The sequence below is a fragment of the Scylla paramamosain genome, unplaced genomic scaffold (genome assembly GCF_035594125.1).
Source record: "Scylla paramamosain isolate STU-SP2022 unplaced genomic scaffold, ASM3559412v1 Contig97, whole genome shotgun sequence".
NCBI classification, from domain to species: Eukaryota; Metazoa; Arthropoda; class Malacostraca; order Decapoda; family Portunidae; genus Scylla; species Scylla paramamosain.
The window spans coordinates 162,501-172,500 of NW_026973762.1; positions in this window are offsets into that span (position 1 = coordinate 162,501).

Below are 10,000 nucleotides of genomic sequence, written 5' to 3' on the forward strand. Positions count from 1 at the left end.
TAACTGCATGCCTCCCCTCCTTCCGTGGCCTCGCTGCACAAGACTTTCTTCTTTCTCTCACCTCTATTCTGTCCACTTCTCTAACGCAAGAGTTAACTAGTATTCTCAATCATTCATCCCTTTCTCTGGTAAACTCTGGAACTCCCTGCCTGCTTCCGTATTTCCACCTTCCTATGACTTGAATTCCTTCAAGAGGGAGGTTTCAAGACACTTATTCATCATTTTTTGACCACTGCTTTGACCCCTGTATGGGACTGGCATTTCAGTGGGCATTTTTTTTATTACATTTTTGTTGCCCTTGGCCAGTGTCCTTCCTACATAAAAAAAAAAAAAAAAATAGTAGTAGTAGTAGCAGTAGTAGTAGTAGTAGTAGTAGTAGTAGTAATGCTATTTTTCATATATTTAGTAATTTTTTTTTTCATATTATTATTTATATTTATATTTTTTGTTTTGTTTTGACATTCATACGAATGCTATAAAGGTGAAGCATAGAAATTTATTTGATTGATTAATTAATTTATATATCTATTTATTTTGATTTTTTAAATTAATTAATTTATTTATTTTTATTATTATTATTTTTTTTTTTTATGTCTCTATGATAAGCAAAGCATTATAGAATTTATGAAAGCACATATCCTCTAGAGTCTTGCCCTACAAAAGATTCTGTAAAGTAAAAAATAAAGGGAATAAGTGTCAGTGACGTTTGATGAATAGAGGAAGGCGTGGCAGAAATTACCATAAAACGTATATAAATGAAAATTTATCTTCCTCGTATTTTCCAACTTGCGTTTGCTTCTTGAAAATTTAACTGGGTGGGTCATATAGCAGACATATTGTTCTTTCCTCCATTGTAGTTTGTTTCCAGCAAGCCCCCTAAATAAAGTTTCTGTTTTTTTTTTTTTTTTTTTTTTTTTAAAGAAATGAGGAATTACATTCTAACGCTGATCACTGAGCGGAGCGTAGACGAGCTGCTATCCTCAAGGACGTTACCTCTCTCTCTCTCTCTCTCTCTCTCTCTAAATAAGACTTTAAATAAAAAGAATATATATATATATATATATATATATATATATATATATATATATATATATATATATATATATATATATATATATATATATATATATATATATATATATATATATATATATATATATATATATTAAAAGACAATGAATATCCTCTGGGGAAGGGGTGACAATCCTTATTTAACCCTTAATTTCAGTTGAATTTTGACAAGTCTACGTTAAAATGTTTCCATTTTTCTGCAGTGATAAAGAAACGTAGAGGGGTAGCTAATATATTTAATTGTTAATTGTATCTTTTTTTCTTTCTTTTTTTCATTTATTCTTTTATTAATTTTTCTTTTCATTGCTTAATTATGCATTATGCCGACACTGCAGGTTACAATTGCAGATATTGCAAGTATTTTTGACACAATACAAGTACATCCAGCTAAACTATTGCTACAGTATAGAGAGAGTATTTCGATTACATACCTTATTCTTCATCTTCTTTTCTTCTTTTTTTTTTTTTAATAAATATAATAATAAATAAATAAGTAAATAGGTATTGTCAAATGAAATCGTCGAGATTACGCAGGGGTTTCGGGCAATACTTGGATGGGTGACTACACAAGCCTCATCTGTCTGAAAAAAAAATAAATAAATAAAAAAAATAAGAATAAGAATAGGGAGAATGAACGAAAATTTTAAGTAATAAAGATAACAGTAAGAATTATTATAACAAGAATAAGAAAAATTACAATAAAGGAATATAAAAAAAAAGAAAGAAAGCATCCCATGTCTTTCTTCCTAATTGTCATAGAAGGGTGAATTCTTTTGTATATTTTCCAACATTTCCAATACAACGATATGAATGGGGGAAGAAAGAATAAGAATAATAGAAAGAAGGCCTCCCAACACCTAGTTCTCCGGTCTTGGCCAATTAGCTAACGGCGGGATCAGCGCAGTTAAGCAGGGGGTCCGGGAAGAACTTGGATGGGTGACCACAAAAGCCTCATCTCTCTGAGAATAGAAAAAAATAGCAATAAGAATGAGGAGAATGAACGAAAAACGAAAATAATAAAATAACAATAACAACTATAATAAAAAAAAGAAGATTAAGAATAAAAAGAACAAAAATAAGGGAAAAAAGTAATAATATATCTCTCTTGCTAATTGTCGTAGAATTATGAATGAAGGGTTAATTTTAGTGCATATTTTCCAACATTTTCAGCACAACAATGCAACAACAATACAGGAAAGAATAAGAATAAGAGAAATAAGCCCTCCCAACACCTTGTTCTCCGCTCTTGACCAATCAGCTGACGGCGGGATCAGCAAGGTTAAGCAGGGGGTCCGGGCAGAACTTGGATGGGTGACCGCACAAGCCTCATCTCTCTAAAAGTAGGATAAATAAGAATAAGATAAGGAAGAATAATAAAAAGAAATGAAAATAATAAAGATAACAATATTAATTATGACAAGAATAAGAAAAAAATAGAATAAAAAGAATGAAAAAAATAAGAATATCACAACTTTCTTGCTAATTGTCTTAGAATTTTAAATGACATGTCAGTTCTGCTGTATATTTTCCAAGATTTGTTATGAATGAGGGAAGAAAGAATAAGAATAAGAATAAGAATAAGAACAAAATGAATTAGACTAACAATAATGATCACATCTTTCATGCGGTGACTGCGTGGGCGATGAGCCTCACTGGACGTTTCTGACCAATCACAAGGCAGGGTTGGAGTCGTCGGGCCCACCCGATTCATATATAAAGGGATTTTGTGGGAAGCGCGGGCAGACTCAGCTGAGTGTTCGTTGTGAGTTGTTGTTACCACAACTATGGCACGTACCAAGCAAACGGCTCGCAAGTCCACTGGTGGCAAGGCGCCCCGCAAGCAGCTTGCTACAAAGGCAGCTCGCAAGTCTGCTCCAGCCACTGGAGGTGTCAAGAAACCCCACCGTTACAGGCCTGGAACCGTTGCTCTCCGTGAGATCCGCCGTTATCAGAAGAGCACTGAGCTGCTTATCAGGAAACTGCCTTTCCAGCGCCTGGTGCGTGAAATTGCTCAGGATTTCAAGACTGACCTCCGCTTCCAGTCCTCTGCTGTCATGGCTCTCCAGGAAGCTTCCGAGGCTTACCTCGTGGGTCTGTTTGAGGATACCAACCTGTGCGCCATCCATGCCAAGCGCGTGACTATCATGCCAAAGGACATCCAACTGGCTCGTCGCATCCGTGGCGAGCGTGCCTAAGAAGTCATCCACGAATGATCTTCATAACAGCAATATCTAGGCCCTTTTTAGGGCCAAACATCTCTTTCATTAAAGAATTTTCATAGACAATCTGTTTGGTTTTGTGGAAGAAAATATTTATTTTCCATCTTTCAGTATCAGGTATCGACTTTCAACTCAATATCCTTCCCCCCTTTTTTTTTTTTTATATTATTATTATTATTCCCTCTTCCATGGCCATATCTCTTTCACTTGGGAGAATTTTTATCTTTCTTTATCTCTATTTTTTTTTTATCTTTTCTTTATCTCCACAGAATAATAATCACGATAATAATAAGCATAATAATAATAATAATAATAATAATAATAATAATAATAATAATAATAATAATAATAATGATACAATAATTATTATAATAATAATCATAATAAAAACAACAATATTAATATTATTAATAATGATAATAATAATAATAATAATAATAATAATAATAATAATAATAATAAAAATAATAATAATAATAATATTAATAATAATAACAATAATTATAATAATAATGCATTTGTCTATATCGTATCTTTTTTCCTTTTCAAGTGTGGCTCCAATGGAGCCGGGTATTATTTTATACTGGCAGCAGTATACTGGCCGCCTGTTTACTTGGAGGAGGTATACTTGGTAACAGCCTTGGTGCCTTCAGAAACAGCGTGTTTTGCCAGTTCACCAGGCAGAAGAAGACGGACAGCGGTCTGGATTTCCCGGCTGGTGATGGTGGAGCGCTTGTTATAGTGTGCCAGGCGGGATGCCTCGGCAGCGATGCGCTCGAAAATGTCATTCACGAACGAGTTCATGATTGACATGGCCTTGGAGGACACGCCAGTGTCTGGGTGGACTTGCTTGAGCACCTTGTAGATGTAGATGGAGTAGCTCTCCTTCCTCCTGCGCTTCTTCTTCTTGTCGCCCTTGGCAATGGCCTTCTGTGCCTTGCCAGCTTTCTTGGCAGCCTTTCCTGATGCTTTGGGAGGCATAGTGTCGCCGTACTGCTGTGAGAACGAGTGTGCGTTTTCTCAGACTGACTGACTGACTGATAGATTGCCACTTCGTGGAGTGGCGCGGGCCTTTTTAGCCTAAAGGCGGCCCACAGGTGGCTTCCGTTGATAGGAGATAGGAAGACAAGTCTGCATGCCACTAGGGGAGTCTGACTTGCCCGCCTATAGCGGAGTGTCGATACACTCCTTGTGGTTTGAGGATACTGTCTTTCCTGTGTCTTGTCCAGTGTTAAGTGTCCAGCCTCCTTTCCTTTGTGCTCGGGGGAGTCTGACTTACTCGCATGTAGCGGAGTGTCAGAGACACCCCATCGCAGCATAGGAGGAGACTGTTCGGAATAAAAAGAGTGTTGTTTTACCTGGGTGGCCGAAAGGCATTCACCATCTGTATCAGTCTGTTGGTGTCTGTTTGTTGCAGTATGTGTGGTGCGTCGTGTGCGTGTCTGTGTAGGAACGGAGCTGTGCTTGGGCAGTCTTCAATGTAGTGTCGTAGGGGTGTGTACGAGGGTGTGTCGCAGTGTTCGCATGTGAGTGGTAGTGTATCGTTGAGCTCGGCTAGGCAGTGGTAACCGAGTCGTAGTCTGTGTAATCGTGTACGTGTGCGTCGTGTTAGTGTGTCATCAGGTGGTGCGGTGTTTGCAGTTGCTGTGCCATACCAGGTTGCACTTGGTGACCCTTCAGCAATCTGACTTCTTACTGCTTGGGTGCATAATTGCTTGCAGGTTTTCTTGGCGGTGCTGCTGACTTGCGCTCGGGATGGTACTACGTGGCTCGTCACAGTAGGGAGTAGGAGTCCATCTTTCGCTGCAGTGTCTGCTAAATCGTTTCCTGTGATATTAGTGTGGCTGGGGATCCAGTTAATTGTGATGTTCCTGTTCCTTCGGCGGATGGCCTGTGCGTTGGCATGGATGGTGGTGATGAGGCGTATGTTGTCTCCTGAGTGTGTTTGCTGGAGGCACTGTATGGCGCCCAACGAGTCGGTGTGGATAAGGATGTCTTTGTGTTTGTGAAGTGCATCTTCTAGTGCCTTCCCGATGGCAGCTAGCTCAGTTTGGAGGGTGGAGGAGTGGTCGGGGAGGCGGAATATGCCTGTTCCTGTGTGGTGCACGAAGGCTGCTGCTGCTCTGTGTGTGTTGGGGTCCACTGATCCGTCTGTGAAATAGACCTCCATGTTCCTGTCATTCACTGCGTGAAGAGCTTGTTGGGCTTGGGCTGCGAGGGCGTCGGCGCTGAGAGATCTTTTGCTGGCAGTTAGTTTGGTAACAGAGAAGTGATAATCAGACTCTTGCCATGGAGGAGGTGGTTGATAGTCGGGGTGCTGGGCATCTGTTGTTCTTGCGGTTAATGGTGTTTGCATCTGTAGCGTCTTAATGCCCTGAGCCATTTTCTGTGCCCAAGTTTTCTTGGTAAAGAGTTCTTCATTGTGGGCGAGACTCTGATGAACTTTTCTGGCGGCTGTTGTGTATTTGGTTTGGGAAAGTGTCTTGGCAAGGAGTGAGGTGTTCATGGCATGGATACGATGGGCAAGTAGTGGTAGATCGGCCTCCGCTCTCATGTTGACAAGCTTCGTCCAGCGAGGTGCCCCCAACATGATGCGGAGCGCTTCATTTTGGAGTTTCTCGAGGTCCTCCATCTTGTATGGTGATATGGTGGCTAGAAGTGGGGCTGCGTAGTCTACAATGGACCTTATGGCCTGGATGTAGAGTAGCCTAAGCACTTTAAAGTTGGCACCGCCTTCTGTTGCAGTGATGGCTCTCATAGCTTTGAGCCTGGTGTTGGTTCTTTCTTGTATGGACCTCACGTGCCGTCTGAATTCTAGGTTTTCATCCATCCATATTCCTAAGTAAGGATGTTGGGTTGTCCATTCAATTTCATGGGGCTGTACTTGAAGGGGTGCATGGGGTCTCCCGCCGTTGAAGTACATGGCCTTTGTCTTCTCGAAGTTTATTTTTAGTCCTAGGGAGTTGCACTTCTTGGCGACTGCGGTGATGGCATTCTGTGCTTTTCGGAGGTGGAGTGGCCCCGTTGTGATGATGGCAATGTCATCGGCGTAGCACAGAATCTTGGAGCCTGTAGTGAGTGGAAGTGACACAAGCTCCTCCATTAGGGTGTTGAACAGGTGTGGACTGAGGATGCTTCCTTGGGGTGTGCCGTTTTCAAAGGTCGCGTAGTTGGAGAGGCGACCCTGGAACTGCACCCGTGCTTTTCGGCCAGTGAGAAAGTCTTTTACCCATGCCAACAGGTTCCCTGCCACTCCTTTCTTTGCGAGGGCTGTCAGAATGGCTCTTGCGTTTGCCAGCTCGAACGCCTTTTCCATATCTAAGAAGATGACTACGGCCTTCCTTCCAGATATGGATGTCAGCATGTCAAAGAGGCAATCCCTTGTTCCGATGTTTCGAGTGTAGGCAAAAATGTTTTCGTGTAGTGGGCCAGCCACCCAATGTAGTCTGTTTAGGACCATTCTCTCAGCTGTCTTCCCAAAGCAGCTTAGCAGAGAGATTGGCCTTGTTTTGCCTGGGTCTCTTGGCTTCGGAACTGGGTGTATGGTTGCCTCTTTCCAAGCTGATGGTAGAAGTCCTGTAGCGTATGAGGTGTTGATTATTTTGAGGAGCTCATCTTGTGCTGCTTCACCTCCTTTTCTGATCATGGAGTATGTGATTTTGTCCGCACCGGCAGCTGTGTCGGGTCTGGGCTGTAGCGCCTTCTGCAGTTCCCGGGGCGTAAAGGCTGTGTCTGCTGGGTGTCTTTGTCTACAGGCTTGTTGGATGAAGGTGTCTTGGGCTGGACGTTGCTCTTCAAGCTTGGCTAGGGACGCGGGGCTGAGCTGCGCTGGGCTGGCTCTGTGAACGTAAGTTTGTAGAAGTCTGGCGGCTTCCCTCTCTGGGTCTGGGTGTGTAGGTGCTCTCGGTGTCCTCTTGCCGGTTGCAGTTTTCACGTGCTTCCAGAGGTCGCTGAGAGTGGTGTGGGCGTTCATGCCGGAGCACCATTCCAGCCATTTTTCTGTTTTTATTGCCTTTTTCCCCTCTCTCGCCGTCCTGATGGCAGCACGCAGGAGTCCCCTTGTGGTCTCTGTGTTGTGTGTTCGGTTGAGTTTTCTTGCTTGATTTATCCGGTGGTTATATTCTTTGACTCTCTGATCATAGTACCAGCGATCTTTATAGTTATGTGTTGGTTTCTTCGTTTTAGGAATGGCTTTGTTTGCTGCATGGTGGAAGGCGTCAACTAGCCGATGTTCCAAGTCATCTGCTGTGAGGCCGGATTCTGTCTGGGCTAGGTGATGGAGGATTTCTTCTCTAAATCTCGGCCAGTCTGCCTTTTTCGTGTTCCATCTGGGGACGAGTGCTGGGGTGGAGGGTTTTTCACAGTTGATTTTGATGGTGGTAGCAAAGTGGTCACTGGCGAGGTGGTCATGTAGCTCCCACTTTGCCCCGTGGCTGAGATGGGGAGAGGCAAAAGAGAGGTCAAGGATACCGCCTTGGATGTGTGTGGGCTCTCCTATGGTGTTCAGGAGAGTTGCCTCGGGAACGTTGGCCATTACTTCAGCTAAATGTTGCCCGTCTCTGTTCTGTCTTCTTGATCCGAGGATGGTGTGATGGGCGTTGAAGTCTCCCCCGATGAAGACACTTGTTGTTGCGCAGAGGGCAAGGAGTTCACTGATCTCGAGGGGTGTCACGAGGTTGTTGTATATGTTGTAGACTTGGATGGGTCCGTGGCGGAGTTGGAGGGTGATTCCTAGGACCTCGGTTCGATCACCGCAGTCGACAGGATTGTTGATCTTTTGGCTTGGTATGCAGCTTTTAACTAAGATGGAGCAGCCTCTTGTCTGTCTGTCTATGGCCGGAAGGTGGTATGCAGTGTATCCTGAGAAGCGGGTTTGTGTGTCCTGAGGCAGGCCCGTCTCTTGTAGCAGGATGACATCCCAACTATTTTCGTATGCGTCTGCCATTAGGAGGTGGTGTTTATTTGATATCGTGCAGCAGTTCCACTGCAGGATTTGGAGCGCCTGTCTTTGTGCTTCTTGCACGTCTTCTTCTCTGTCTGTGTTTCCTGTGTCGTTTGTGTGAGTGTCGTCGTTGGTGTCAGGGTGAGTGTCATATCCATTGTTTGTGTTGGTGGTGTTGCTGGGTTTGTTTGCTGTGGAACACTGCGCCGGTTCTGTGTTATCCCGAGGGCCGCCTTTTCTCTCGCGATGTTCGCCGAGGCGGGAGTGATTCCCTTGTTGGTTTGAGGAGCTGGCATCAGTGCGGGTGACTGGCTGCGTGGCCGAGGCGAGGAGCTGCGGCTGGTGGGTGGCTGCTGGAGTGCTGACCGCTTCTTGCACACTTTGGCCACAACTTGTTCCGATAGTGTGGTGATGTCTTCCGACGGTATTTGTTTTCCCAGCATGGAGACGAGGGCAGTGGCAAACGTCTGGAACATCGCCTGCAGGTCCTGCTTGGAGAGAGTGATGTGTTCTGTTTGTCGAGTTGGTGGTCGTGATGCGTTGATTCGCTGTCGTGGCCTGCTGCCTGTCCTTGGTTGCTGTGCTGCTGTTCCTAGTGTTCCTAGTGCTGGAAAATCGGCGTTTGCTGTCATGTTTGGAGTCTGTTGTGGCTGTGCTGGTTGTTGTGGCTGTGCTGGTTGGCTGCCCAGGTCGAAGTGGCCGCCAGAGCTGGGCCATTGGTGGTGGCGAGAGAGGGGCGATGTCGAGTCATCCACTGGTGTTGGGAGGCCTTCTGAACATCGACTAACTCTCTCCTGGCTGTGCAGCTTTTGTTCCAGGCGTGATGTGGACGGTGGCAGTTGGGACACTTCGCTGTCGTTGTGCCTCCTTCTTTGTGCATCTTGATGCATTTTTCTGTCTCGTGGCTGCCGGCGCAGATTCCGCATTTCGTTGGTAGTGTACAGTTTTCTCAGTTGAAAAGTGGTATATATATTAGCGTGCCTACTCAGGATCAGGAGTCGCCACCTCAGCGAGCGTCCTGATTGGTCCAGACGCGCTCTGGGCCGATCTGATCTCGCGTATATATAGCCGTTTTTCCCAAAATTCACTACTTGCTCGCAGAGCTACCGACGAGGTTAGAGTACTCGCGCTCCTCATTTATCACCAACAACAACAACTACTACTACTACTACTACTACCACAACATCCATTATCATGTCTGGACGCGGCAAGGGAGGAAAGGTGAAGGGAAAGTCAAAGTCCCGTTCCAGTCGTGCTGGACTCCAGTTCCCGGTCGGCAGGATTCATCACCTTCTAAGGAAAGGCAACTACGCCGAGCGCGTGGGTGCTGGTGCCCCCGTGTACCTTGCGGCAGTTATGGAGTACCTGGCTGCTGAAGTCCTTGAGCTTGCCGGCAATGCCGCCCGTGACAACAAGAAGACTCGCATCATCCCACGTCACCTGCAGCTGGCCATCCGCAACGACGAGGAACTTAACAAGCTCCTCTCCGGAGTCACCATTGCACAGGGTGGCGTGCTGCCCAACATTCAGGCCGTGCTCCTTCCCAAGAAGACTGAGAAGAAGTAAATAAAGGGCCTCCCTCCCCTTCAGCCAATATCACCATCAATCCGGCTCCTCTTCGGAGCCACACGTTCAAACATCTAGAGAGTTGTGTAGACTATACTGGTATATCAATAATAAGCAAGTAGTGTATTTATTTTCGAGTTAGTTATTTGTTATTATTATTATTATTATTTAGTCAGGCACGCAAGTGACCGAGAATAAATAT